Consider the following 27,217-nt stretch of genomic DNA (forward strand, 5'->3'; position numbering starts at 1 on the left):
CAATGAGTCGTCATAATGCTGCATCAAATGTACATGATCTTAGGGGCATTGGCAAACACAATGTAAGTACTTTAATGAATGTACCCCTAATTGCACCGAATACATCTGTTTATCCTACAGCTATTGTAAGCAGTAATCATGAGCCCCTATAAACCAGAGTTACACTGTTAGCACTGAGGCGGTGTGCAGAAGTAGGAAGACCACTTTATGCAGCTCAGCCTGCACTATCAGCGCCAATGTAAATAACATGAGTAAGTCTACATTTGATAAGCTTCCCAGTAAAGCCTTAAAAACAATCAAGCAACCCAGAAAAGTGCTAAAAATAGCCCATATTAACATATGTAGCCTAAGAAACAAGGTCCATGAAGTCAATAATTGCTTTGTAACAGATGACATCCATATTCTGACTATCTCTGAAACTCACTTAGATAATACCTTTGATAATATAGTGGTAGCAATACATGGTTATAACATCTACCGAAAATACAGAAATGCCAACAGACGCAGTGTTGCGGTCTATATTCAGAATAACATTCCTGTAAAGCTTAGAGATGATCTAATGTTAGATACTGTTGAAGTAATATGGCTACAGGTTCATCTGCCTCACCTAAAGCCCATTCTTGTGGGAAGCTGTTATAAGCCCACCAAGTGCTAACAGTCAGTATCTGGATAACATGTGTGAAATGCTTGATAATGTATGTGATATCAATAGAGAAGTATATTTTCTGGGTGATTTAAACATTGACTGGCTCTCATCAAGCTGCCCACTCAGGAACAACGTCAAACTGTAACCAGTGCCTGCAAACATGGATCAGGTTGTCGGTCAACCTACCAGGGTAGTTACAAACAGCACAGGAATGTATTGTATTGATTTACTAATGCTGCAGATATTTGCAGATATTTGCTTTAATGCAGTATCCAAATCCATAGGACGTAATGATCACAAAATAATAGCCATTTCTAGGAAAACCAAAGTTCCCATGGCTGGGCCTATTATAGCGGATAAGAGGTCATACAAGAAGTTTTGTAGTGATTCATATGTTGATGATGTAAAGAATATTTACTGGTCTGTGGTGTGTAATCAGGAGCAACCAGATGCTGCACTTGACACATTTATGAAACTACTTATTCCAGTTACTAATAAGCACACACCCATTTAAGAAAATTACTGCGAAAACTGTTAAATCCCCTTGGATTGATGAGGAATTAAATAATTGTATGGTTGAGAGGGACGAGGTAAAAGGTATGGCAATTAAGTCTGGCAACCCAACTGATTGGCAAACTTACTGCAAATTAAGAAATCATGTGACTATACTAAATAAAAAGAGACTACACTATCAAACAAAGATAAATTATGTAAAGAATGATAGTAGAAAGCTTTGGGGCACCTTAAATTAAATTTGGGGGGAAAAAAGCCAACTCGGCTCCTTCATTCATTGAATCAGATGGCTCATTCATCACAAATCCCACTGATATTACAAACTACTTTAATGACATTTTCATTGGCAAGATAAGCAAACTTAGGGATGACATGCCAGCAACAAAAGGTGACACTACACATTCAAGTATATTGGACCAAATTATGAAAAACAAGAATTTTACTTTTGAATTCCATAAAGTCAGTGTGAAAGAGGTGAAACAAATATTGTTGTCTATCAACAATGACAAGCCACCAGGGTCTGACAATCTGGATGGAAAATTCCTGAGGATAATAGCGGACAATATTGCCACATCTTCAATCTAAGCCTACTAGACAGCGTGTGCCCTCAGGCCTGGATGGAAGCTAAAGTCATTCCGCTACCCAAGAATAGTAAAGCCCCCTTTACTGGATCAAATAGCCAACCAATCAGCCTGTTACCAACCCTGAGTAAAGTTTTGGAAATAAATATGTTTGACGAGATACAATGCTATTTACAGTAAAAAAAATTGCAGACAGTATTTCATGCTTATAGGAAAGGACACTCAACAAGCACAGCACTTACACAAATGACTGATGATTGGCATAGAGAAATTGATGATAAAATGATTGTGGGGGCAGTCTTGTTAGACTTCAGTGCAGCTTTTGACATTATTGATCAGTCTGCTGCTGGAAAAGCTTATGTGTTATGGCTTTACACTTCCTGCTAAAATGTGGATAAAGAGTTACTTGTCTGACAGAACACAGAGGGTGTTCTTTAATGGAAGCCTCTCAAATATAATCCAGTTAAAATCATGAATTCCCCAGGGTAGCTGTTTAGGCCCCTTGCTTTTTTCAATTTATAATAACATACCACTGACTTTGAGTAAAGCCAGAATTTCTATGTATGCAGATGACTCAACACTATACACGTCAGCTACTACAGCAACTGAAATGACTGCAACACTCAACAAAACACTGCAGTTAGTTTCAGAGTGGGTGGCAAGGAATAAGTTAGCTCTAAATATTTATAAAACTAAAATCATTTTATTTGGAACAAAACACTCACTAAACCATAAACCTCAAACAAATCTTGTAATAAATAATGTGGAAATTGAGCAAGTTGAGACGACTAAACTGATTGGAGTAACACTAGATTGTAAACTGTCATGGTCAAAACATATTGATGCAGTAGTAGCTAAGATGGGGAGAAGTCTGTCCATAATAAAGCGATGCTCAGGCCCTAGTTTTGTCGCACCTTGACTACTGTTCAGTCCTGGCTCAAAGTAGAGGAGAGATTGACTTATTGGTATTTACATGTTGAAAGCACCGAGCTGTCTCTCTAAACTACTGGCACACAGCTCGGACACCCACGCATATCCCACAAGACATGCCACAAGAGGTCTCTTCACAATCCCCAAGTCCAGAACAGACTATAGGAGGAGCACAGTACTACATAGAGCCATGACTACATGTAACTCTATTCCACATCAAGGAATTGACACAAGCAGGAAAATTAGATTTTAAAAAACAGATTAAAAAAAAACCTTATGGAACAGCAGGGACTGGGAAGCAACACAAACATTGGCACAGACACATGCATCCACACACACACACACACATATATACGATAACATACACACTATATATACATATGGATTTAGTACTGTAGATATGTGGTAGTGGTGGAGTAGGGGCCTGAGGGCACACAGTGTGTTGTGAAATCTGTGAATGTATTGTAATGTTTTAAAATTGTATAAACTGGCTTAATTGCTGGACCCCAGGAAGAGTAGTTGCTGCTTGAAGAGTAGCTGCAATGGGGATCTGTAATAAATACAAATACAACTGGCCGTGATTGGGAGTCCCAAAGGGAGGCGCACAATTGGTCCAGAGTCGTCCGGGTTAGGGTTTAGGGTTTGGCTGGGGTAGGCCTTCATTGTAAGAAGAATTTGTTCTTAACTGAATCGCCTCGTTAAATAAAGAATAAATCAAATGAAAAATGCACACACCACGCACACATTCACTTACCAATCCAAACTAGGGGAGATGTTCTACAGTGGTCTGGCAATGGGTTAAACAGGAATTGTTCTCAGGCCCAGTGAGGGCTGGCTGACTGCTCAGTCACCCCATAGAGGGGACTCCTGTTCTGCCTAGAAGTGTTCTTTATCTTTAATACATGAAGGAGAAACATCAAGCCTGGAGAAGGCCTCTTTAGAAACACTATGGAATCAAGACACTTTAGTCAGTTACCCCCACCCACATAATGATCCGCACCCATGCACCTGCACACACACACACACACACACACACACACACACACACACACACACACACACACACACACACACACACACACACACACACACACACACACACACACACACACACACACACACACACACACACACACACACACACACACACACACACACACACACACACACACAGCACATCTTACAATTTACTGATCTATACTTAGCACTTCTCAGAAGTGTACATCTTACAATTTACTGAGTAAATTGTAAGATGTGCATTGTGTGTGTGTGTGTGTGTGCTGGTGCATGCGTGTGGATCATTATGTGGGTGGGGGTAACACCCTGGGGATTGAACATGGGTTGTCTGCAACATCAAGACCAAATTAGAACTTTGAACACAGGTCTAGGTGTCTCTGTGAGTCCTCATGCCTCAAACAAGCAGATAGACATCAATAGTGTAATCCAGGCCACGGCACCGATGTAACTAAGGTGTCAAACAACATCCACTAGTTTGTAAGTTTGCTCGTTCAGTGACCCATCTCTGCTGCTTGTGCATTTGTATGTATGTAAGACACGGAGGATTTACATCGGGGTAGTTCATAGCATCTGTATACCCACATACCATCTAGAGTGTAATGTGCATCCCTGTCTGGAAAGAACACTACATGTGTTTCGGTTGCAAATGTTGATGACAACAGCTCTGTTTGCTTCACAGTGCAATTGAATTGTTCCCCGGCTGTACAGAAAAACACTTTACTTGAAGCACCATTTGATGTGTTCTATTGCCTTTTCCTAATGCCAGAGCTGGAATAGAGCATTATAAACTGTAAGAAAGTATTAATGTGATGATGTAGATAATATTCACAATATCAAAGCCTTCGTTAAAACGCTATAGATGGCTGCATCTACAATGTTAAAATAGAAAGACTCAAACCACCCTCATTCTGCAGTGAAACCATGAAAAGCAGCACGCCTAAGCTGAGCTCTGGTGTTTGGAGGACGTTTGACTGTAAACCCAATAGAAGTGTTCTGATACACGGAACGGATTTCAAAACAGAATGCAAGTCATCTGACACACCCAAAGTTGTTCTTCAATGTAAATATTGGTGTTTTTAAGAGTCTTGTGAATACCTTTGTGGGTGTTTCAGTGCATGTAAATGGAAGCATCAAAACACAAAAAGCATATGTTGGCAGACTGTGTTTCTCATATAATCAAATGGTTTTGAAATGCCAATGATTTATAGCGTAAATATTGATTGATGAGGATTTTCAGACAATATTTGAATGAAGATTTTAAAGAAAACTGGAAATGAATACATTTCCTAGGGCACTAATTATTGGCTACAGTCGCCAGGCCCATTGTGAGATTATAAATGATGTTACAATCTAAATGTTTAGGGATATTTAAATTATAGCAGGGGTAACATGAGGAAACATGTATAAAGTGCATCTTCATGTGAGAAGGTTGATGTGAACTCAGGCCTCCTGCTTGTCAAAACACTTCCTTAGACCACTCAGCCAGTCTGCAGGACTAAGGATGATACAGAGAGAAGGTTGGAGATGCAACAGCTGCGTTGGAATGAGATCAATTTGGTTGATAGTTCTGATGGGTCAGGAGGCTGAGGGTCAAGGACCTGAATGATCTGTAGTGGAAAGAGAGACCATGTTACTGGAAGCAGTGGTGCTTCTAGAGGGTGAAGGGAGGGAACCAGAATAATGATGTGTCAGAGTTTAAAGTTGTGATGGTGTTTGATGTGAACACAGGGCGGCATTTACACCCTATCTGATTAACCAATGACGTAAATAGGTGAAGTAAAACTAGCCCAGTTCATTGGAAATGTTAAACTGCTAACATTCTGTGCTAGCCATGCTCAGCAGGGGAAGATTCTGATAATGGAAACTCAAGAAGAAGAAAATCAAAAGCCATGTCCCTGGAGCTTAAGCCGAGTTGAGGGAAGACATTTCTGGAGCCCCACTAGCTATGTTCATAGATGATATTATAGAAAATGTGAAGGGAGGCAGAGTGATTGAGGCCAAAAGGTTGATCAACAGGAAAGAGGGTCAAAGAAATGAAAGCTTATCAGTGTTAATGAGGTTTGAGGTTTTGCCTAAAAAGTACAGATTTCCTGAATGATCTGCGGTGGAAAGTAGATTTCCTTAGTTTCAATGTCCCAGAATGTGTCCCATCCCCATTTTAAATGACAGAGAATGGGACATGTAGCTGCTCAGTGTAAAGGAAAGAAAAGATGTGCAAAGTGTGGAGGGGAACATGATTATGGTGAATGTGGGAGCAATGTGAAGGCTAAGTGTTGGAATTGTGGGGGGGCACACAGTGCAGCATTTGTTGGATGACAGGTACAGAGAGATGCTAGAGAGGCCCTGAGATATACAGTCAATCATGATGAATCATATGCAGAGGCTGTAAGACAGATTGGTGGAACTACTAGGCAGACTGATAGAGCTACTATGGCTGCTCCAATAGTAAGTTACTGTCAGAACCGGTGCTTCTACGAATACTGACATGCTTTCGCTGCCTGTTCAAAAATCTTGCTCACAAAAATGTGTCGTGTCAAAGGACACTGATAGTAAAAAATATTGACTTCATAGTTTTCATCGGAAAGATTATGAACACGACTCAGAGTTTGGAAAGCAGAAATGCCAGGTTGAAGATTATTGAGGATAAGGCAACAGATTCATTAGGGGTACAGTGTCCTGTCTTCCCAGGCTGCTGGCCTGGAGTAGAATCAGATGGGGCAAGAGTAGTGGAATAGTGGTGTGGTTTTAACGGGTGCAGGGTTACTTGGTTAGGGCAATTTCTTCACAGAGTGTAATGAATTCATACTACAGAAAAGTAGGCTGATACACAGCCAATACTGATGGCGGCCTGCACCTATAACATTTGTTTACAGACCGCCATAATACCAAAGAAGAAGAAGGAGACAGGTGAGAACACACTAAAAGCTCAGGTGAAACTCTCCAAAACAATCCAAGAAAGTATGCATCAATGACAATATGACTATGAAATGTTATTACATTTTGAAGAAGGAAACAGAAAAGGAATTCACTCAACATGAACATTTGTTTTGCGTAGCATTTCGGCTGCTAATGGTCGCTGTATGGTTATGCTTGGTGCATTGATCAGTTTTCTCGATGCTACATGTAGTTGTTAATTGACACAATGTCATTGTTGGCACCTTTCACACACTTGTTTTTTTATGCAAATTAAGGCATGTCTTTTTTACGCTTTTATGCAAATTAAGGCATATTTTTTTTGTTAATACTGCTGGTTTATTTGCCTACTAGCTTTATATATTGTTCAAAGCTCCACCACATGCTATATGCTACACTAAATAGCCACTGCTAATTCAGCCTGCTTTAGCTCAGGCTTACCACGCCACATGATTTATTGCATCCAGCTATTTATACCCATTTATACTTATTCCACATGTCGTTGTGTTACAGCCTGAATTCAAAATGGATTAAATAAGTCTCATCCATCTATACACAATAACCCATAATGACAAAGTGAAAACATGTTTTTAGAAATTGCTGCACATTTTTTGAAAATGAAACACATAAGTATTCAGACACTTTGCTATGACACTCCAAACTGAGCAGAAACTAGACCATGAAGTCTGCTGAGATAGAATTGTGATGAGGTATATATCTGGGGAAGGGTGTAAAACTATTTCTAGAGTGATGAAAGTTTCCAAAAACTCAGTGGTCTCCATCATTAGGAAATGTAAAAAATGTGAAACTACCCAGACTCTGCCTAGAGCTGGCCCTCCTGAGCAACCGGGCAAGAAGGACCTCAGTCAGGGAGGTGACCAAGAACTTGATTACCACTCTGACAGATCAACAGAGTTCCTTGGCTGTGATGGGAGAACCTGCCAGAAGGACAACCGTCTCAACAGCACTTCACCAATCTGGGCTTTATGGGAGAGTGGCCAGACGGAAACCACTCCTGAGAAAAAGGCACATGACAGCACACCTGGAATTCTCAAAAATGGCTTTGAAAGAATGAGAGCATTTGGCAAAAATATCCTCTGTCTGATGAGTCAAAAATGTGACTAATTGGCCTGAATGCAAAGCAGTATGTCTGGAGAAAACCAGACGCAGCTCATCAGTCGTCTACCACCATCCCTACCGTGAAGCAGGACCATGCTATGGGGATGCTTTTTAGTGGCAGAGATTGGGAGACTGATAGAGGGAATAATGAATAGAGCCAAATACAGGCAAATTCTTGAGAACCTGCTTCAAAGTACAAATTATCTTTGACTGGGGAGGCGAGGATTTACATACCAACGGGACAATGACCCCAAGCATACAGCCAAAGAAATGCTGGAATGGCTTCAGAACAAGAAGATGAAAGTCCTTGAGTGGCCCAGCCAAAGCTCAGACTTGAATCCCATTGAAAATCTCTGGTAAGACTTGAAGACTGCTGTTCATCATCTAACTTAACTGAGCTTGAGGAAATCTGCAAGGAATATTGGGAGAAAATCCCCAAATCCAAATTCACAAAGCTGATACAGACATCCCCAGGACAACTCAAAGCTGATACAGACATCCCCAGGACAACTCAAAGCTGATAGAGACATCCCCAGGAAGACACAAAGCTGTAATCGCCGCTAAAAGTGCTATAAAGTATTGACTCAGGGGTGTGAATACTTAAATACGTGTTATATATTTCTGTATTTCATTTTCAATAAATGTGCAAAAGAAAACATTTTCTGAAGGCTCTGTATATGCATATTGCTATTGATAAGTTTAAAAAATGTATATTTCTATTGCAATTTATTAATATTAAGGCAGTTAATAACTGAATTATGCATTGATGTACTATCTTTATGGCTTGCTATTATTTGCTATTTCTGTCTCCCTGCAGAAAAATATACACAGTCAAAAGTTTGGACAAACCTACCTACTATTTTCTACATTGTAGAATAATAGTAAAGACATCAAAACTATGAAATAACACATATGGAATCATGTAGTAAACAAAAAAGTGTAAAACAAATCGAAATATATTTGAGATTTGAGATTCTTGGCATACTCTCAATCACACTCTTGGCATACTCTCAACCAGCTTCACCTTGAATGCTTTTCCAACAGTCTTGAAGGAGTTCCCACATATGCTGAGCACCTGTTGGCTGTTTTCCTGTTACTCTGCGGTCCAACTCATCCCAAACCATCCCAATTGGGTTCAGGTCATCTGATGCAGCACTCCATCACTCTCCTTATTGGTCAAATAGCCCTTACACAGCCTGGATGTGTGTTGGGTCATTGTCCTGTTAAAAAACAGGACAAGCGCAAACCAGATGGGATGGCGTATCGCTGCAGAATGCTGTGGTAGCCATGCTGGTTAAGTGTGCCTTGAATTCTAAATAAATCACAGACAGTGTCACCAGCAAAGCATCCCCACACCATCACACCTCCTCCTCCTCCATGCTTCACAGTGGGAACCATATATGAGGAGATCATCCGTTCACGTACTCTGCATCTCAAAAAGACACAGCGGTTGGAACCAAAAATCTGACATTTCATTTCTCGTGTTTCTTGGCCCAAGCAAGTCTCTTCTTATTATTAGTGTTGTTTAGTTGTGGTTTCTTTGCAGGAATTCCACCATGAAGGCCTGATTCACGCAGTCTCCTCTGAACAGTTGATGTTGACATGTGTCTGTCACTTGAACTCTGTGAAGAATTTATTTGGGCAGCAATTTCTGAGGCTGGTAACTCTAATGAACTTATCCTCTGCAGCAGAGGTAACTGTGGGTCTTCCTTTCCTGTGGCCGCCCTCGTGAGAGCCAGTTTCATCCCAGCGCTTGATGGTTTTTGTGACTGCACTTCAAGAAACTTTAGAAGTTCTTGAAATGTTCCGGATTGACTGACCATCATGTCTGAAAGTAATGAGGGTCTGTCGTTTCTCTTTGCTTATTTGAGCTGTTCTTGCTATAATATGGACTTAGTCTTTTACCAAATAGGGCTATCTTCCGTATACCACCCCTACCTTGTCACAACACAACTTATTGGCTAAAACACAAGGAAAGAAATTCCACAAATTAACTTTTAACTAGGCACACCTGTTAATTGAAATGCATTCCAGGTGACTGCCTCATGAAGCTAGTTGAGAGAATGCAAAGAGTGTGCAAAGCTGTCATCAAGGCAAAGCGTGGCTACTTTGAAGAATCTCAAAAGTAAAATATACTTTGATTTGTTTAACACTTTTTTGGTTACTACATGATTCCATAAGTGTTATTTCACAGTTGTTGTCTTCACTATTATTCTACAATGTAGAAAATAGTAAAAATAAAGAAAAACCCTTGAATGAGTAGGTGTGTCCAAACTTTTGACTCGTACTGTATACACAGTGCAAATGAAAATATTTAGACCCCTTGACTTTTTCTACATTTTGTTACATTAGAGCCTTATTCTAAAATGTATTCAATAGTTTTTTCCCCCTCATCTACACACAATACCCAATAATGACAAAGCCTAAACAGGTTTATAGATTTCTTTGCAAATGTATTAAAAATAAAAAAACAGATACCTTATTTACATCACCAACCGCCTGTGCCTCTATTGTGGAGTTGCTGGACATTTCGGAGTAAAAGCCAAACTCATCTCTGTTATTCAGACACTTTGCTATGAGACTCGAAATTGAACTCAGGTGCATCCTGTTTCCATTGATCATCCATGAGATGTTTCTACAACTTGATTGGATTCCACCTGTGGTAAATTAAATTGATTGGACATGATTTGGAAAGGCACACACCTGTCTATTTAAGGTCCCACAGTTGACAGTGCATGTCAGAGCAAAAATCAAGCCACGAGGTCAAAGGAATTGTCCATAGAGCTCCGATACAGGATTGTGTCGAGGCACAGATCTGGGGAAGGGTACCAAAACATTTCTGCAGCATTGAAGGCCCCTAAGAACACAGTAGCCACCATCATTCTTAAATGGAAGAAGTTTGGAACCACCAACACTCTTCCTAGAGCTGGCCGCCCAGACAAACTGAGCAATCGGGGGAGAAGGGCCTTAGACAGGGGAGTTGACCAAGAACCCGATGGTCACTGACAGAACTCCAGAGTTCCTCTGTGGATATGGGAGAACCTTCCAGAAGGACAATCATCTCTACAGCACTCCACCAATACAGCTTTTATGATAGAGTGGCCAGACAGAAGCCACTCCTCAGTAGAAGGCACATGACAGCCACTTGGAGTCTGCCAAAGGGCCCCTAAAGGACTCTCAAACCATGAGAACAAGATTCTCTTGCCTGATGAAACCAAGATTGAATTATTTCGCCGGAATGCCAAGTGCCACGTCTGGAGGAAACCTGGCACCATCCCTACAGTAAAGCATGGTGGTGGCAGCATCATGCTGTGGATATTTTTTGCAGCGGCGGGGACTGGGAGACTAGTCAGGATTGAGGGAAAGATGAACGGAGCAAAGTACAGGGAGATCCTTGATAAAAAATACTTCTACAGAGAGCTCTGGACCTCAGACTGGGACGTGGATCACCTACCAACAGGACAATGATCCTAAGCACACAGCCAAGACAATGCAGGAGTGGCTATAGGACAAGTCTGTAAATGTATTTGAGTGGCCCAGCTCGAGTCCGGACTAGAACCTGATCGAATATCTCTGGATAGACCTGAAAATAGCTGTGCAGCGAAGCTCCCCATCCAACCTGACAGAACTTGAGAGGATCTGCTGAGAAACTCCCCAAACACAGGTGTGCCAAGCTTGTAGCGTCATACCCAAGAAGATTTGAGGCTGTAATAGCTGCCAAAGGCTCTTCAACAAAGTACTGAGTAAAGGGTCTGAATACTTACTGTATGTAAATGTAATATTTTGTTGTTATGGGGTATTGTGTAGATTGATAAGGGGGAAAAAAATACTTAACAAAATGTGGAAAAAGTCAAAGGGTCTGAATATTTTCCGAATGCACTGTATCAAGACTATAACTGTAAGGGCACAAGGTAGAGACCCAAATGCAGACACCAAAAGGGGTAGGCAAAAGAGAGGTCGGGGACAGGCAAGAGTTCATAAACCAGGTCAGAGTCCAAACAGTACCAGTGGATAGATAGGCTTGAGGTCACGACAGGCAGGGGTTCAGTGAACAGGTCCGAGTCCAAACGGCACAGGGGGATAGGCAGGCTCGAGGTCAGGACAGACAGAGAGGTCAGGCAGGCTCGAGGTCAGAGCAGGCAGAGTGGTCAGGCAGGCTCAAGGTCAGAGACTGGGAAAAATAGGAGCTCGGAGAAACGCTGGTTTACTTGGCAAAACAAGACAAAATGGCACAGAGAGACAGGAAACACAGGGATAAATACACAGGGGACTAATGGGGAAAACAGGAGACACCTGGAGGTGGGTGGAGATAATCACCGAGACAGGTGAAACAGATCAGGACATGACAATAACTACCAATTGGATATCATGAAATTGAGGCGAAAAGGGGTAAAAAGTACAACAAAAAATCTCATTTGATGCACTCTGGACATGCTTTGGTAGCACCCAACTGTCTAACTACTATCAGTTCATAATGGCCTGGTACTCAGGGCTCTATTGTCCCTCTAACCACTCTGGACATGCTTTGGTAGCACCCAACTGTCTAACTACTATCAGTTCATAATGGCCTGGTACTCAGGGCTCTATTGTCCCTCTAACCACTCTGGACATGCTTTGGTAGTACCCAACTGTCTAACTACTATCAGTTCATAATGGCCTGGTACTCAGGGCTCTATTGTCCCTCTAACCACTCTCTGGACATGCTTTGGTCAGGGCTCTATTGTCCCCAACTGTCTAACTACTATCAGTTCATAATGGCCTGGTACTCAGGGCTCTATTGTCCCTCTAACCACTCTGGACATGCTTTGGTAGTACCCAACTGTCTAACTACTATCAGTTCATAATGGCCTGGTACTCAGGGCTCTATTGTCCCTCTAACCACTCTGGACATGCTTTGGTAGTACCCAACTGTCTAACTACTATCAGTTCATAATAGCCTGGTACTCAGGGCTCTATTGTCCCTGTAACCACTCTGGACATGCTTTGGTAGTACCCAACTGTCTAACTACTATCAGTTCATAATGGCCTGGTACTCAGGGCTCTATTGTCCCTCTAACCACTCTGGACATGCTTTGGTAGTACCCAACTGTCTAACTACTATCAGTTCATACTGGCCTGGTACTCAGGGCTCTATTGTCCCTCTAACCACTCTGGACATGCTTTGGTAGTACCCAACTGTCTAACTACTATCAGTTCATAATGGCCTGGTACTCAGGGCTCTATTGTCCCTCTAACCACTCTGGACATGCGTTGGTAGTACCCAACTGTCTAACTACTATCAGTTCATACTGGCCTGGTACTCAGGGCTCTATTGTCCCTCTAACCACTCTGACATCAATGTAAATGCTTTCGAAAATCACATCCAACACTTATCAAGAAAACAGTAGGCCTATCATACTTTTAAAACTCACCTCACTGTGATGATCAATTTGAAGAAAGAGGTTCAACAGCGAGTTGAAACAGTGTAAATGATTAATTTCAATTCCCCCATATGCATATTAGCGCTTATGCATATGCTAGGCTTATGAGCCCAAGCCCCCCACCAAAGAAAACATCATTAAAATGTTGATTGTGCCATTATACAATACGAAGCCTACCACATATTATGCATGGAAAAAACATCAAACATAACTGATTTAAAATGTATTTGATACATAGTTGGTCTAGTCTGTGAGTGTGGACTGTATTATTATGCTTACTGGATGGACTGGTTACCTTACGCTCCAAAATGTCTATCCATGAGTCTGGGACAGAACGTATAGCCCTTGGCGATGCTGCTGGTTCATTGATTGTGCAGGGCGGCTTACAGTTGGCCTACAATTAGTGAATTTGTATTTGATTTTGATTAGCCTAGTAACATTACCTTTAGCTATACAGCATATCTCGCCACCATGCGTTTCCATCTCCTCTCTCCTTTATTCATTTCTCAAGCGCGCAGACGGGCTCTCAACAGTTTCGTGAAATTTGTTTAGTTGTGAAAACATGTTACTATCGATGTTCCCGAACTGATTTCACTTGGTTTTCCAAATGAAGCACTTGCTAGCTGCAGGATCAAGGTTGGAGAGCTCATGGCATACAGAGTTTGGGCGGAATATCCCCTGGCAGGCAGCGAAAAAAATGCTCCTCAAACAGTGGTTGATGCGTGGAGTGAAACAAGGGTTCTTATATTTATTTCTCAGCTGCTCATATTAAGCACATGCTCCGCTATAAAACCGAAGTCGCCTACAAAACTGACTGGCGGGAAAGCACGCGGCCTCCATTCACTATTCGAGTACATACAGATGACATGTCTTTTGTCCCCTGCATATTTGATAATGGGACATTCTAAATCGAAACAAATTGTACATATTAGTAAAGGCAAGCAGTAGCGGTGCGTGCGTAAAATCACTGGGGAAGCCAAAAAGCCACATTATATGATGTGATGTGATAGTTGCGTTGTTTGCTCAATAGCCTGTTAATTAATATGTTAGCAACGGTGATATATAGGCCTAAAGGCAGAGACAATAAGAAGTCATAGTGGCAGAATAAATTCAACCACACATGTGTTTTATTAAAAAAACCACTGAAGACAAGATTACATTGAGAACAGTCTGATGGGTGAAAATATGATCACTTGATGAGAGAACAGCTGCGCAGCCTGAGGCAAGGAACAGAGCAAGTCTTTTTTGCTACTTTCTCAAATCATCAATACCCTATAGTCTCTTCATGCAGCCCATGTCTGTTCTGATTTCTAAGACATTCTAAGGTTTGTATCATTCACAACTAAGGTTGACAAATAACTAAATCTAGCATATAGGACTTGTTTAAAATAATAACTTTTACGCTCAACATAGCCACTTCACATGCGCAGTCAGGGGTTAAATTATATATATATATATTACCTTTATTTAACCAGGCAAGTCAGTTAAGAACACATTCTTATTTTCAATGACGGCCTGGGAACAGTGGGTTAACTGCCTGTTCAGGGGCAGAACGACAGATTTGTACCTTGTCAGCTCGGGGGTTTGAACTCACAACCTTCTGGTTACTAGTCCAATGCTCTAACCACTAGGCTACGCTAAAATTTAATAATGGCACTGGACGTATAAGTTTTTCTTGAACAAGCCCACAGCCAATGTGTCATGCCCTGACCATAGAGAGCCTTTTTATTTCTCTATTTGGTTAGGTCAGGGTGTGATTTGGGTGGGCATTCTAGTTTTCTATTTCTTTGTTGGCCGGGTAGGGTTCCCAATCAGAGGCAGCTGTCTATCGTTGTCTCTGATTGGGAATCATACTTAGGCAGCCTGTTTTCCACCCTAGTTTGTGGGATCTTGTCTTTGGATAGTTGCTGTTTAGCGCTACAGAGCTTTACGTTTGTTTACATTTGGTTGTTTTTTTTGGTGTTCATTTAATAAAGTACGATGAACACTTTCCACGCTGCGCTTTGGTCTCACTCGTTCAACGACGGACGTAACACTATGACATGGAGCATAGCCATATAACTAACATACAGTAGGCCAACTCATATTCTGTTCTTCTGAAATACATTTCTTCATTACATTTATTCATATCATAATGTTTCTTTAGACCTGACTAAAAGATATAATGGATTTATTTTGATGGTGTATATTAATTACATTTATTTTTTGTACTTTTTAAAATGTAGATGTTTCACGCATCAGCACCAGCAGTTTATATGTGTGGAGGCCTGGAGATGCTCAACATGTTTATATTAAATAACAGCCAATTAGCATGAGACCAGCAGTCTTTTGCATGAAAATAACCGGCTGACAATATTTCATGACCGCCACAGCCCTAAATATCATAAAGACCTTACAGATCTTTGAAGTGTTTTCATCAGTATAAAAATGTGAAAGACCTGTTAATGTTTTGTTGTCATTTGATAATTTGCAAAGAAAAGATAAAGCCCTTGAAACTTAAAATTCATTTCTTGATAAAGAAATTAGTTATAGTTATTGTACGGTATTAATTTTAATACCTATTTTCTCACATCCTTTGTTATAGCATAAGTGTACATTGGACCATTTTAAGTTACCAATGAGGAGTTTATCAGCACACCATATAGGAGCAGGGAATATACAAAAAGAGGGATTCCCATTTACAGTATTTCAACTAAAGGTCGACCGATTAATCGGAATGGCCTATTAATTAGGGACGATTTCAAGTTTTCATAACAACCGGAAATCTGTATTTTTGGGCGCGGATTTGCCCATTTGTTTTATTTTTTATAACTATATTTAACTAGGCAAGTCAGTTAGAAACACATTCTTATTTTCAATGACGCCCTAGGAACGGTGGGTTAACTGCCTTGTTCAGGGGCAGAACGACAGATTTTCACCTTGTCAGCTCGGGGGATCCAATCTTGCAACGTCACAGTTAACTAGTCCAACGCAATAACGACCTGCCTCTCTCTCGTTGCACTCCACAAGGAGACTGCCTGTTACACGAAAGCAGTAAGCCAAGGTAAGTTGCTAGCTAGCATTAAACTTATCTTGTAAAAAACAATCAATCATAATCACTAGTTAACTACACATGGTTGATGATATTACTAGATGTTATCTAGCGTGTCCTGTGTTGCATATAATCTGACTGAGCATACAAGTATCTAAGTATCTGACTGAGCGGTAGACAGAAGCAGGCGTGTAAACATTCATTCAAACAGCACTTTCGTGCGTTTTGCCAACAGATCTTCGTTGTGTGTCAAGCATTGCGCTGTTTATGACTTCAAGCCTATCAACTCCCGAGATGAGGCTGGTGTAAACGAAGTGAAATGGCTAGCTAGTTAGTGTGCGCTAATAGCGATTGAAACGTCACTCGCTCTGAGCCTTGCAGTGGTTGTTTCCCTTGCTTTGCATGGGTAACGCTGCTTCGATGGTGGCTGTTGTTGTTGTGTTGCTTCGATGGTGGCTGTGGTTGTTGTGTTGCTGGTTCGAGCCCAGGGAGGAACGAGGAGAGGGATGAAAGCTATACTGTTACACTGGCAATACTAAAGTGCCTATAAGAACATCCAATAGTCAAAGGTTAATGAAATAGAAATGGTATAGAGGGAAATAGTCCTATAATTCCTATAATAACTACAACCTAAAACTTCTTACCTGGGAATATTGAAGACTCATGTTAAAAGGAACCACCAGCTTTCATATGTTCTCATGTTCTGAGCAAGGAACTGAAACGTTAGCTTTCTTACATAGCACATATTGCACTTTTACTTTCTTCTCCAACACATTGTTTTTGCATTATTTAAACCAAATTGAACATGTTTCATTATTTACTTGAGGCTAAATTGATTTTATTTATGTATTATATTAAGTTAAAATAAGTGTTCAATAATCGTATCGGTATCGGCGTTGAAAAATCATAATTTAAACTCCAGAAAAAGGGATCTATACAGTATTTAAACTCTAGAAGAAGGGATCTATACAGTATTTAAACTCCAGAAGAAGGGATCTATACAGTATTTAAACTCTAGAAAAAGGGATCTATACAGTATTTAAACTCTAGAAAAAGGGATCTATACAGTATTTAAACTCTAGAAGAAGGGATCTATACAGTATTTTCAAACTCCAGAAGAAGGGATCTATACAGTATTTAAACTCTAGAAGAAGGGATCTATACAGTATTCAAACTCCAGAAGAAGGGATCTATACAGTATTTAAACTCCAGAAGAAGGGATCTATACAGTATTTAAACTCCAGAATAGAAGGGATCTATACAGTATTTAAACTCTAGAAGAAGGGATCTATACAGTATTCAAACTCCAGAAGAAGGGATCTATACAGTATTTAAACTATAGAAGAAGGGATCTGTACAGTATTTAAACTCCAGAAGAAGGGATCTATACAGTATTTAAACTCTAGAAGAAGGGATCTGGAAAGGCACACAACTGTGTGTATATAAAGTCCCACAGTTGACAGTGCATGTCAGAGTAAAAATATTTAAAGTATTTAAACTAATAATAATAATAATATATGCCATTTAGCAGACGCTTTTATCCAAAGCGACTTACAGTCATGTGTGCATACATTCTACGTCTAGAAGAAGGGATCTATACAGTATTTAAACTCCAGAAGAAGGGATCTATACAGTATTTAAACTCTAGAAGAAGGGATCTATACAGTATTTAAACTGTAGAAGAAGGGATCTATAAGTGGTTAAGTGGTGTTACAATACACCATGTCATGCCTCAGAACACCTTAGGTTGAATGTTTCAGTGCACCTTAAATCTGTCTCATAACCCCTTACACACACGTGCTTCAAAACTCCAGGTTTCCTCTCTTTAAAGTTGGTGTCAGTGAAGTTGCCACTAGTTTGTGTTACAAAACACTGCATTTTAACAGTGTATATAGTGTTATGAACATTCATATCATAACACAACCTAAGCAGGTTCTTCACACACACATGCGCGCGCACACACACACACACACACACACACACACACACACACACACACACACACACACACACACACACACACACACACACACACACACACACACACACACACACACACACACACACACACACACACACACACACACACACACACACACACACACACACTGAGACAGCATGAATGTGAATGGCTGGGAATCCATTTTCTCCTCCAGTTGATGACTATAAATATGTAGAATTTGTCCACTCTGTTCTGAAAGGGAGAGCCAGTCCACCCTCCACACCCTCTTCAACCCTGTCTAATAAACACAGCATCATCTCTTCAGGAACAAGATGTGCATCAAATGGGGATGGGCTGAATCAAACCCGGACAGATTGATAGGGTCATGACTTTATCATAACATCCTGATCTGCACCGCTCTCCGCTGCTGTCCATCACACCAACGGTGTGCTTCAGAATTGACAGGATCGCCACTAACCGGGGCATCTATCTATCTATTCGTAAATAATCTGCAAATTGTTAAATAGCCTACGACACCTGTTCAGAACTTCAACGCGCAATTCCCAAAGGACATAAACAAGTTCCTCACATCGCTGACCCATTGGCTCCAGTCCTTTACTGAGTATGAATTATTGATCAGACAGGTGGAAAATACGGCCCCTCTGGCGTCTCTCGAAGTGGTATGTCACATCACTGACAGAACGCAAAAAGTGATGAAAGTGTAGACCACCAAATAAACCGTTTTCAACCGGTAAAATATTATTCCTAATTATACTCACTCAGCCTCGCAGGTGAACCGGAGGAGCGATGTTGCCCGGCATTCCGGTCTCTCTCTCTCTCTGCAAGCTTTTCAAATGAGTTCTCTTGGGACAGCGCACGCCTTGGCTTTTGCAAGCATTCTCTGCAAAGATCCGCCCTCCTCACTCCCTCACAACCATCCCTCAATTTTCTGCGATATAAAACGCGAAATCAGCATAGCACTGTGCAAAACTGTAGTTTTCTGTTTCTGGAGCAGAAGTAGCGGCTTCTGTTTCTATTTTAGAGGATGCCTCTCGCGCTACCAGGGGCTCATCTCTCGGTTTCCTTTCCTGTCCATCTGTGCTCGCGATTGCTCTGGACCATGTGATGGAGGCAGGAGGTAGGAGGCAGGCGCCCTACCCATTCCCTGACGCGACCTCCTCCACATAGCTCCCCCCAATGGACAGCCTAAGAAATAATAAAAAGAGGTCTAAATAAATCATATTGAGGATATGGGGACACGCACAGTATTTCTTGCGAGATGATAATGATCTAAATATAAATTATTCATAATAATAACCTCTGTATTTATTCCTCATCAAGTCTAGAATATTCTCATTGTAAAACATTGGAGCCATGCCACATAAGAGAGGCCACTGCTGCCTGGGCTATATAATACATACATAGTGCATGAGCTTGGGTCTAAGTAAGGAAACGATTCATTCACATTGCATGTAGCCCACAGCAAGTTTCTGGTAGCTTCCCTTTTTCCATTTATACTGGGCTTTATGGGGAATGTCCAGTGTGAGAGAAGGAGTGAGTGAAAAAGAGAGGGGGGGAGACCGAGAGAGAGGGAGGAAGAGACAGAGAGAGAGAGAGGGGGAGACCGAGAGAGAGAGGAGGAAGAGACAGAGAGAGAGAGAGAGAGAGAGAGAGACAGAGAGAGAAGAGAGAGAGAGAGAGGGAGGAAGAGACAGAGAGAGAGGGAGGAAGAGAGACAGAGAGAGAGAGAGGGAGGAAGAGACAGAGAGAGAGAGGGAGGAAGAGACAGAGAGAGAGGGAGGAAGAGACAGAGAGAGAGAGGGAGGAAGAGACAGAGAGAGAGGGAGGAAGAGACAGAGAGAGAGAGGGGGAGACAGAGAGAGAGAGGGGGAGAGAGAGAGAGAGAGAGAGGAAGAGACAGAGAGAGAGAGAGAGAGGGAGGAAGACAGAGACAGAGAGAGAGAGAGACAGAGGGAGGGCCGAGAGAGAGAGAGGAAGAGACAGAGAGAGAGAGGGGGAGACCGAGAGAGAGAGAGGAAGAGACAGAGAGAGAGAGAGGGGGAGGCAGAGAGAGAGGGAGGGAGAGAGAGAGGAGAGGAAGAGACAGAGAGAGAGAGAGAGAGAGGGAGGAAGAGACAGAGAGAGAGGGAGGAGAGAGACAGAGAGAGAGGGAGGAAGAGACAGAGAGAGAGAGGGGAGACCAGAGAGAGAGGGAGGAAGAGACAGAGAGAGAGGGGGAGACCGAGAGAGAGAGAGGAAGAGAGAGAGAGAGAGAGAGAGAGAGAGAGGGAGGAAGAGACAGAGAGAGAGGGAGGAAGAGACAGAGAGAGGAAGAGGAGAGAGAGGAAGAGACAGAGAGAGAGAGGAGGAAGAGACAGAGAGAGAGAGGGAGGAAGAGACAGAGAGAGAGGGGGAAGAGACAGAGAGAGAGAGAGGGGAGAGAGAGAGAGGGAGGAAGAGAGAGAGAGAGAGAGAGAGAGAGGGAGGAAGAGACAGAAAGAGAGAGAGAGAGAGAGAGAGAGAGAGAGAGAGAGAGAGAGAGAGAGAGAGAGAGAGAGAGAGAGAGAGAGAGAGAGAGAGAGAGAGAGAGAGAGAGAGAGAGGAAGAGACAGAGAGGAAGAGACAGAGAGGAAGAGACAGAGAGGAAGAGACAGAGAGACAGAGAGAGGAAGAGACAGAGAGAGAGAGAGAGAGGGAGGAAGAGACAGAGAGACAGAGAGAGGAAGAGACAGAAAGAGAGAGAGAGAGGGAGGAAGAGACAGAGAGACAGAGAGTAGCTCTGTTTAACCAGATATCTAACAGAACAGAGTAGGGAGAGTATTGCACGCTGTCCTAGATGGAAACCAAATCATTCAAGCATGCATCAACATACACAAATATACACACAATTAAGCTAAATATAACTGCTGATTGGCAAAACAGTGATGTATAGGGGCAGTTGGAAATACCCTGATGGATCAAGACTGCTAAGACATGGGTGGTGTATATGTTGCTCTTTACGTTTGGATGGGCTTGCACTCACATGATGAATTGGTTGTCATTGTCACTGATGTTTTCATGCATGTTTGAGCGTGTGTGTGAGATTAGGTGAATGCATGTATGTGTATGTGTGTGAGAGAGAGAGAAAGGGAGAGACGCTTTCAAGGAGAGAAAAGCCTCCTCCCTTTCTGCTTGTCAGAACTCCTTGTATTGTTGCTGGCCATGCACCCGACTCTTGGGCCTCTGCTACAATGCAGCTCCCCTCAGCGCACCATGGCACTGACTGGCCTGTCACTTCTAGTTAGTGTCTGTGTGGGGAATGGGGATGGGAACAACAGATCCCCACGGCCTATAGGGCCAAACTGGACACACAACAGCCCAGTCTCTCTCTCTCTCACACACACACACACACACACACACACACACACACACACACACACACACACACACACACACACACACACACACACACACACACACACACACACACACACACACACACATTTACATTTACATTTACATTTAAGTCATTTAGCAGACGCTCTTATCCAGAGCGACTCACACACACACACACACACACACACACACACACACACACACACACACACACACACACACACACACACACACACACACACACACACAGAGAGAGAGAGAGACAAACACACTGGGGCGATAAGGAGGTGTCAAAGGATAGCGGTGGTGAAAGGGGAACACAAGGAAACCTCCATTAGTTGTCGTAATAGAGTTCAGCCTTATTCCTGCTGGGCTGAACTGTGCTGCCTGCACCACACTAACACAACAGGCCTGCTTTTTCACTATTTCTAAAGAAACACAATATTTAAAGAAACCCACAGTTCACAGACATGCTTTAAAAAAACACAACTCACCGCCTTGCTTTTAATTAAAGAAACTTGTGTCATATATAACACATGACTTTGTATTGGGTTATTTTTCAACACTAAAAAAGCAGTCTGGATCGTAATGTCTGGTTGTACTCATTGTATTGACTCACTGTATTGATTAACAGATAGACCATCTTTAGCATTGTTCAGTATTCTGAACACACTGACAAAACAGCAAATGATGATGAGGATAGTAACATCTTATAACTTTGTCTCTTACTATACTCTTGCTATACTTATATCAGATTACCATCCGGGGCTCCAAAAACACATTACACAACTCAAATCCCTCTAGTAATAGAAAACACATCCTCCACAGTGTAAAACATGTCCCCGCCCACCTGCCTCTAAAATACTAATCAGATATATTTCTAGTTGTATAGCGAGGTGGGCTACTGGGCCTAGGCTGGGCTGAGTGATGTGGGGCGATGGAGAGAGAGGGAGAGGGGGCTTTTAAGGAGTGGAGCGGAGGAGTGTGTGATGTTAAAGATTTATCACGCTTGTGCAGTGACGAGATGGGAACCTACCATGGCAACCAGAACCAACCAGGCATCTGAAAGAGACTGCTCTTAAAGGCTTTTCTATTATGGACCAGGCCACAATCAGAAAGAGCAGGACAGAGGGCCAAGGTGGAGGAGGAGGGGGGGAAAGAGGAGAGGAGTAGGAGGAAGAGGAGGAGGGGGGAGAGGAAGCAGAGGAGAAGGAGAAGGGGAAGGTGGAGGAGGAGGAGCCAGAGATTGGTATAGATGGAGAATGGAAGGACGAAGGGTCATGGTTAAGGTGCAAGAGGAAAATGGAAGGATGAAGGGTCATGGTTAAGGTGGAGGAGTAGAATAGAAGGATGGTCATGGTTAAGGTGGAGGAGGAGGATAATGGAAGGATGAAGGGTCATGGTTAAGGTGGAGGAGGAGGAGGAGGAGGAGGAGGAGGAGGAGGAGGAGGAGGAGGAGGAGGAGGAGGGAGGAGGGAGGAGGAGGAGGAGGAGGAGGAGGAGGAGGAGGAGGAGGAGGAGGAGGAGGAGGAGGAGGAGGAGGAGGAGGAGGAGGATAATGGAAGGATGAAGGGTCATGGTTAAGGTGGAGGAGGAGGAGGAGGATAATGGAAGGATGAAGGGTCATGGTTAAGGTGGAGGAGGAGAATGGAAGGATGAATGATGTAGCATCTGGGTTAAAGTGGAGGAGGATAAAGACTAAGAGGAGGAGAAGAAAGAAGAAGAGGGTTGAGAACTTTCGAGAGAGGGTGGAAGAGGAGAAAGACTAAGAGGAGGAGAAGAAAGAAGAAGAGGGTGGAGAACCTTGGAGAGAGGGTGGAAGAGGAGAAAGACTAGGAGGAGAAGAAAGAAGAAGAGGGTGGAGAAACTTGGAGAGAGGGTGGAAGAGGAGAAAGACTAGGAGGAGAAGAAAGAAGAAGAGGGTTGAGAACCTTGGAGAGAGGGCGGAAGAGGAGAAAGAATAGGAGGAGGAGAAGAAAGAAGAAGAGGGTGGAGAACCTTGGAGAGAGGGTGGAAGAGGAGAAAGACTAGGAGGAGGAGAAGAAAGAAGAAGAGGGTTGAGAACTTTGGAGAGAGGGTGGAGGAGGAGAGAAAATAGGATTGATTGATATAATAATATAATATATGCCATCTAGAAGCTTTTATCCAAAACACTTTACCTCCATGTGAGCATATATTTTACGTATGGGTGATCCCAGGAATCAAACCCACTACCTTGGTATTATAAGTGACATGCTCTACTAACTGAAATACACAGGACCACAAGCGGCAAGGGAGATAGAGAGAGAGGAGGAGGGAGGAGAGGAGGAGTAAGCAGGAGTGGGCATCTCCAGTCCTCCAGGGCCTGAATGGTGTCACTCTTCTTCTCCCTCCCTAGCAAACACAGCTGATTAATCAAACTGCATTCTAAACTGGAGATCATGATTAGGTGATTATTGAAGTCAGGTGTGTTAGCTGAGGCTGGAGCAAAACTGTGACACTAATCAGGCCATCGAGGACTGGAATTGCCCACCCCTGAGGGGGATGGTGGAGAGAATAGAATATGGTGAAATGTATTGATGGAAAATGTGTGAAAAAGGTAAGACACACACACAGAAACACAGGCCCTGCTCTCCTTGTCTACCTCCTGACTGCATCGTCAACCGCAACAGCCAACCTCACAAGGTCGTAAGGTTTAGAAACTGGGCTTGTGAACTTAGTAATAACCCCCCTAATTATCCAGTGTCTATTTATATGATCAGTAACACTAAGGACATAGATTTGAGAAATATACACTCATATCCCAAAACTGAAATCTATGAAGGAGGTGTTGCTTTCTATCACTTCTCTTCTCCCTCTCTCTAACCAGTCTTGATACAGTCACAGTATCTTCATACTGTCTTTTACCACATAGTGGATGTATTTCCCTTCATTCAGAACTGTATATTTTATGATACATCTGATTTACCTTTTTAAATGCCCTTTCAAATCAGAGTTGAAACCTAATTTAACCCTACACACATTTGTGAAATAGTCAGCAGGGTCTTTTAAATGCAGAATAGGACAAATAAGACAAGACACAATAGGCTTGTAAAAAAGGCCATCCTGCTCTTCTCCTCTCTACTTAACTTCCCCTTAAGTCCCATTAGTTTGGCTGCTCAGCCTACCTAAGATATCCCTCAACCATCATAGCCCTGCCTATCCCAACCAATAAGTGCTTGGAAATGTGCATCCGGACACCCGCCCACTCAGGTCAGTGTTATCGTCCCCCAAAGTTTAAAAAAATATCAATAATAAAGTAAAGTACAAATACCCCAAAAAACGACTCAACCCTTGTGTAGTCTTAACATTCTGTATACTCCCCTAGTGTAGTGTTAACATTCTGTGTAGTCTTAACATTCTGTATACTCCCCTTGTGTAGTCTTTACATTCTGTATACTCCCCTAGTGTAGTGTTAACATTCTGTGTAGTCTTAACATTCTGTATACTCCCCTTGTGTAGTCTTAACATTCTGTATACTCCCCTTGTGTAGTCTTAACATTCTGTATAATCCCCTTGTGTAGTCTTAACATTCTGTGTACTCCCCTTGTGTAGTCTTAACATTCTGTATACTCCCCTTGTGTAGTCTTAACATTCTGTATACTCTCCTTGTGTAGTCTTAACATTCTGTATACTCCCCTTGTGTAGTCTTAACATTCTGTGTACTCCCCTTGTGTAGTCTTAACATTCTGTATACTCCCCTTGTGTAGTCTTAACATTCTGTATACTCCCCTTGTGTAGTCTTAACATTCTGTATACTCCCCTTGTGTAGTCTTAACATTCTGTATACTCCCTTGTGTAGTCTTAACATTCTGTATACTCCCCTTGTGTAGTCTTAACATTCTGTATACTCCCCTTGTGTAGTCTTAACATTCTGTGTACTCCCCTTGTGTAGTCTTAACATTCTGTATACTCCCCTTGTGTAGTCTTAACATTCTGTATACTCCCCTTGTGTAGTCTTAACATTCTGTATACTCCCCTTGTGTAGTCTTAACATTCTGTATACTCCCCTAGTGTAGTGTTAACATTCTGTGTAGTCTTAACATTCTGTATACTCCCCTTGTGTAGTCTTAACATTCTGTGTACTCCCCTTGTGTAGTCTTAACATTCTGTATACTCCCTTGTGTAGTCTTAACATTCTGTATACTCCCCTTGTGTAGTCTTAACATTCTGTATACTCCCCTTGTGTAGTCTTAACATTCTGTATACTCCCCTTGTGTAGTCTTAACATTCTGTATACTCCCCTTGTGTAGTCTTACCATTCTGTGTACTCCCCTTGTGTAGTCTTAACATTCTGTGTACTCCCCTTGTGTAGTCTTAACATTCTGTATACTCCCCTTGTGTAGTCTTACCATTCTGTATACTCCCCTTGTGTAGTCTTAACATTCTGTATACTCCCCTTGTGTAGTCTTAACATTCTGTATACTCCCCTTGTGTAGTCTTAACATTCTGTATACTCCCCTTGTGTAGTCTTAACATTCTGTATACTCCCCTTGTGTAGTCTTAACATTCTGTATACTCCCCTTGTGTAGTCTTAACATTCTGTGTACTCCCCTTGTGTAGTCTTAACATTCTGTATACTCCCCTTGTGTAGTCTTACCATTCTGTATACTCCCCTTGTGTAGTCTTAACATTCTGTATACTCCCCTTGTGTAGTCTTAACATTCTGTATACTCCCCTTGTGTAGTCTTAACATTCTGTATACTCCCCTTGTGTAGTCTTAACAATCTGTATACTCCCCTTGTGTAGTCTTAACATTCTGTATACTCCCCTTGTGTAGTCTTAACATTCTGTGTACTCCCCTTGTGTAGTCTTAACATTCTGTATACCCCCCTTGCCCTAAGGGTAACAAGTTACACACCTTCACTAAACCCCTAAAATATAGCAGCTTAATTGAATTTTAAACCCCAAATCTATTTTACATGAAGAAACAACCTGTTGTTCATCATAAACTTTGTGAATATCAGGGTTTTCCCTCTTCACAATGCAGAAAGACTGCAGTTAATCAGAGGACACCACTGGTTGTTAAACACCACTGTCATAATTGTTTTCTTTACTAAATTAGAGGTTTATTATTATAATTATTGCTAAAGGTACTGCATAGGTGTAAACATGACTTTTTTAGCAAGACATAGTACTTGTATAACCTAAGAAAGTAGCAGAAATGTGTTTTTAATGCATTTTATTGAAGGGAAACTATAACGGTCTTGAACTTTTTTGGCAACAGAGTAATATGTTCTTATATAGTGTACAATGAGGAATTCAACTACAAAATACTAGTCTTCTCTCATTTTCTGAACCATTGCCCCCACCCACAAGGTGTATAAACAACAACAATAAAGAATAATAAAATAAGATAATAGATACAAAACATGAACATAAATCAATCCCCTCTAAATAGCACATGTAGGACAGTATGCAAGTGTGTGTGCATGGACTTTGCAGATGTATTTCTCACGTGCAGCGTATAGTATTTGTTTTACAGTCCTTCTTTGGGGGACAGAATTGGCATCTCCTCCTCTTGCCTTCCCCAGCTGCAGCCTCAGGTGGATCAGGACAAGATTCAGCCCCCTGAACAGCTTTCACAAGCTCTGCAGAGGCTGTTGTGTGGGGGAGGCGCTCCCTTCTTTGAATGTGTGGGGTTACAAGTGCCTTTCCCAGCTGCTCCAGGAACACCCTCCTCTTGTTCTGCTTATCAGGCATCCAGGTCGG

General features: G+C 42.0%; 1 protein-coding gene across 1 annotated transcript in view; it reads right to left on the reverse strand.

Annotated features, from left to right (window-relative positions):
- LOC124045610 overlaps nucleotides 1-19,213 on the reverse strand; it is a 131,771-nt gene extending 112,558 nt beyond the window's left edge. Inside the window, exon 1 of the mRNA XM_046365022.1 lies at nucleotides 18,892-19,213. The gene's annotated coding sequence lies outside the window, so the exon portion shown is untranslated. The remainder of the gene's footprint in view (nucleotides 1-18,891) is intronic.
- Nucleotides 19,214-27,217: the final 8,004 nt, after the last annotated feature.

Source organism: Oncorhynchus gorbuscha, linkage group LG10 (genome assembly GCF_021184085.1).
Source record: "Oncorhynchus gorbuscha isolate QuinsamMale2020 ecotype Even-year linkage group LG10, OgorEven_v1.0, whole genome shotgun sequence".
Lineage (NCBI taxonomy): Eukaryota > Metazoa > Chordata > Actinopteri > Salmoniformes > Salmonidae > Oncorhynchus > Oncorhynchus gorbuscha.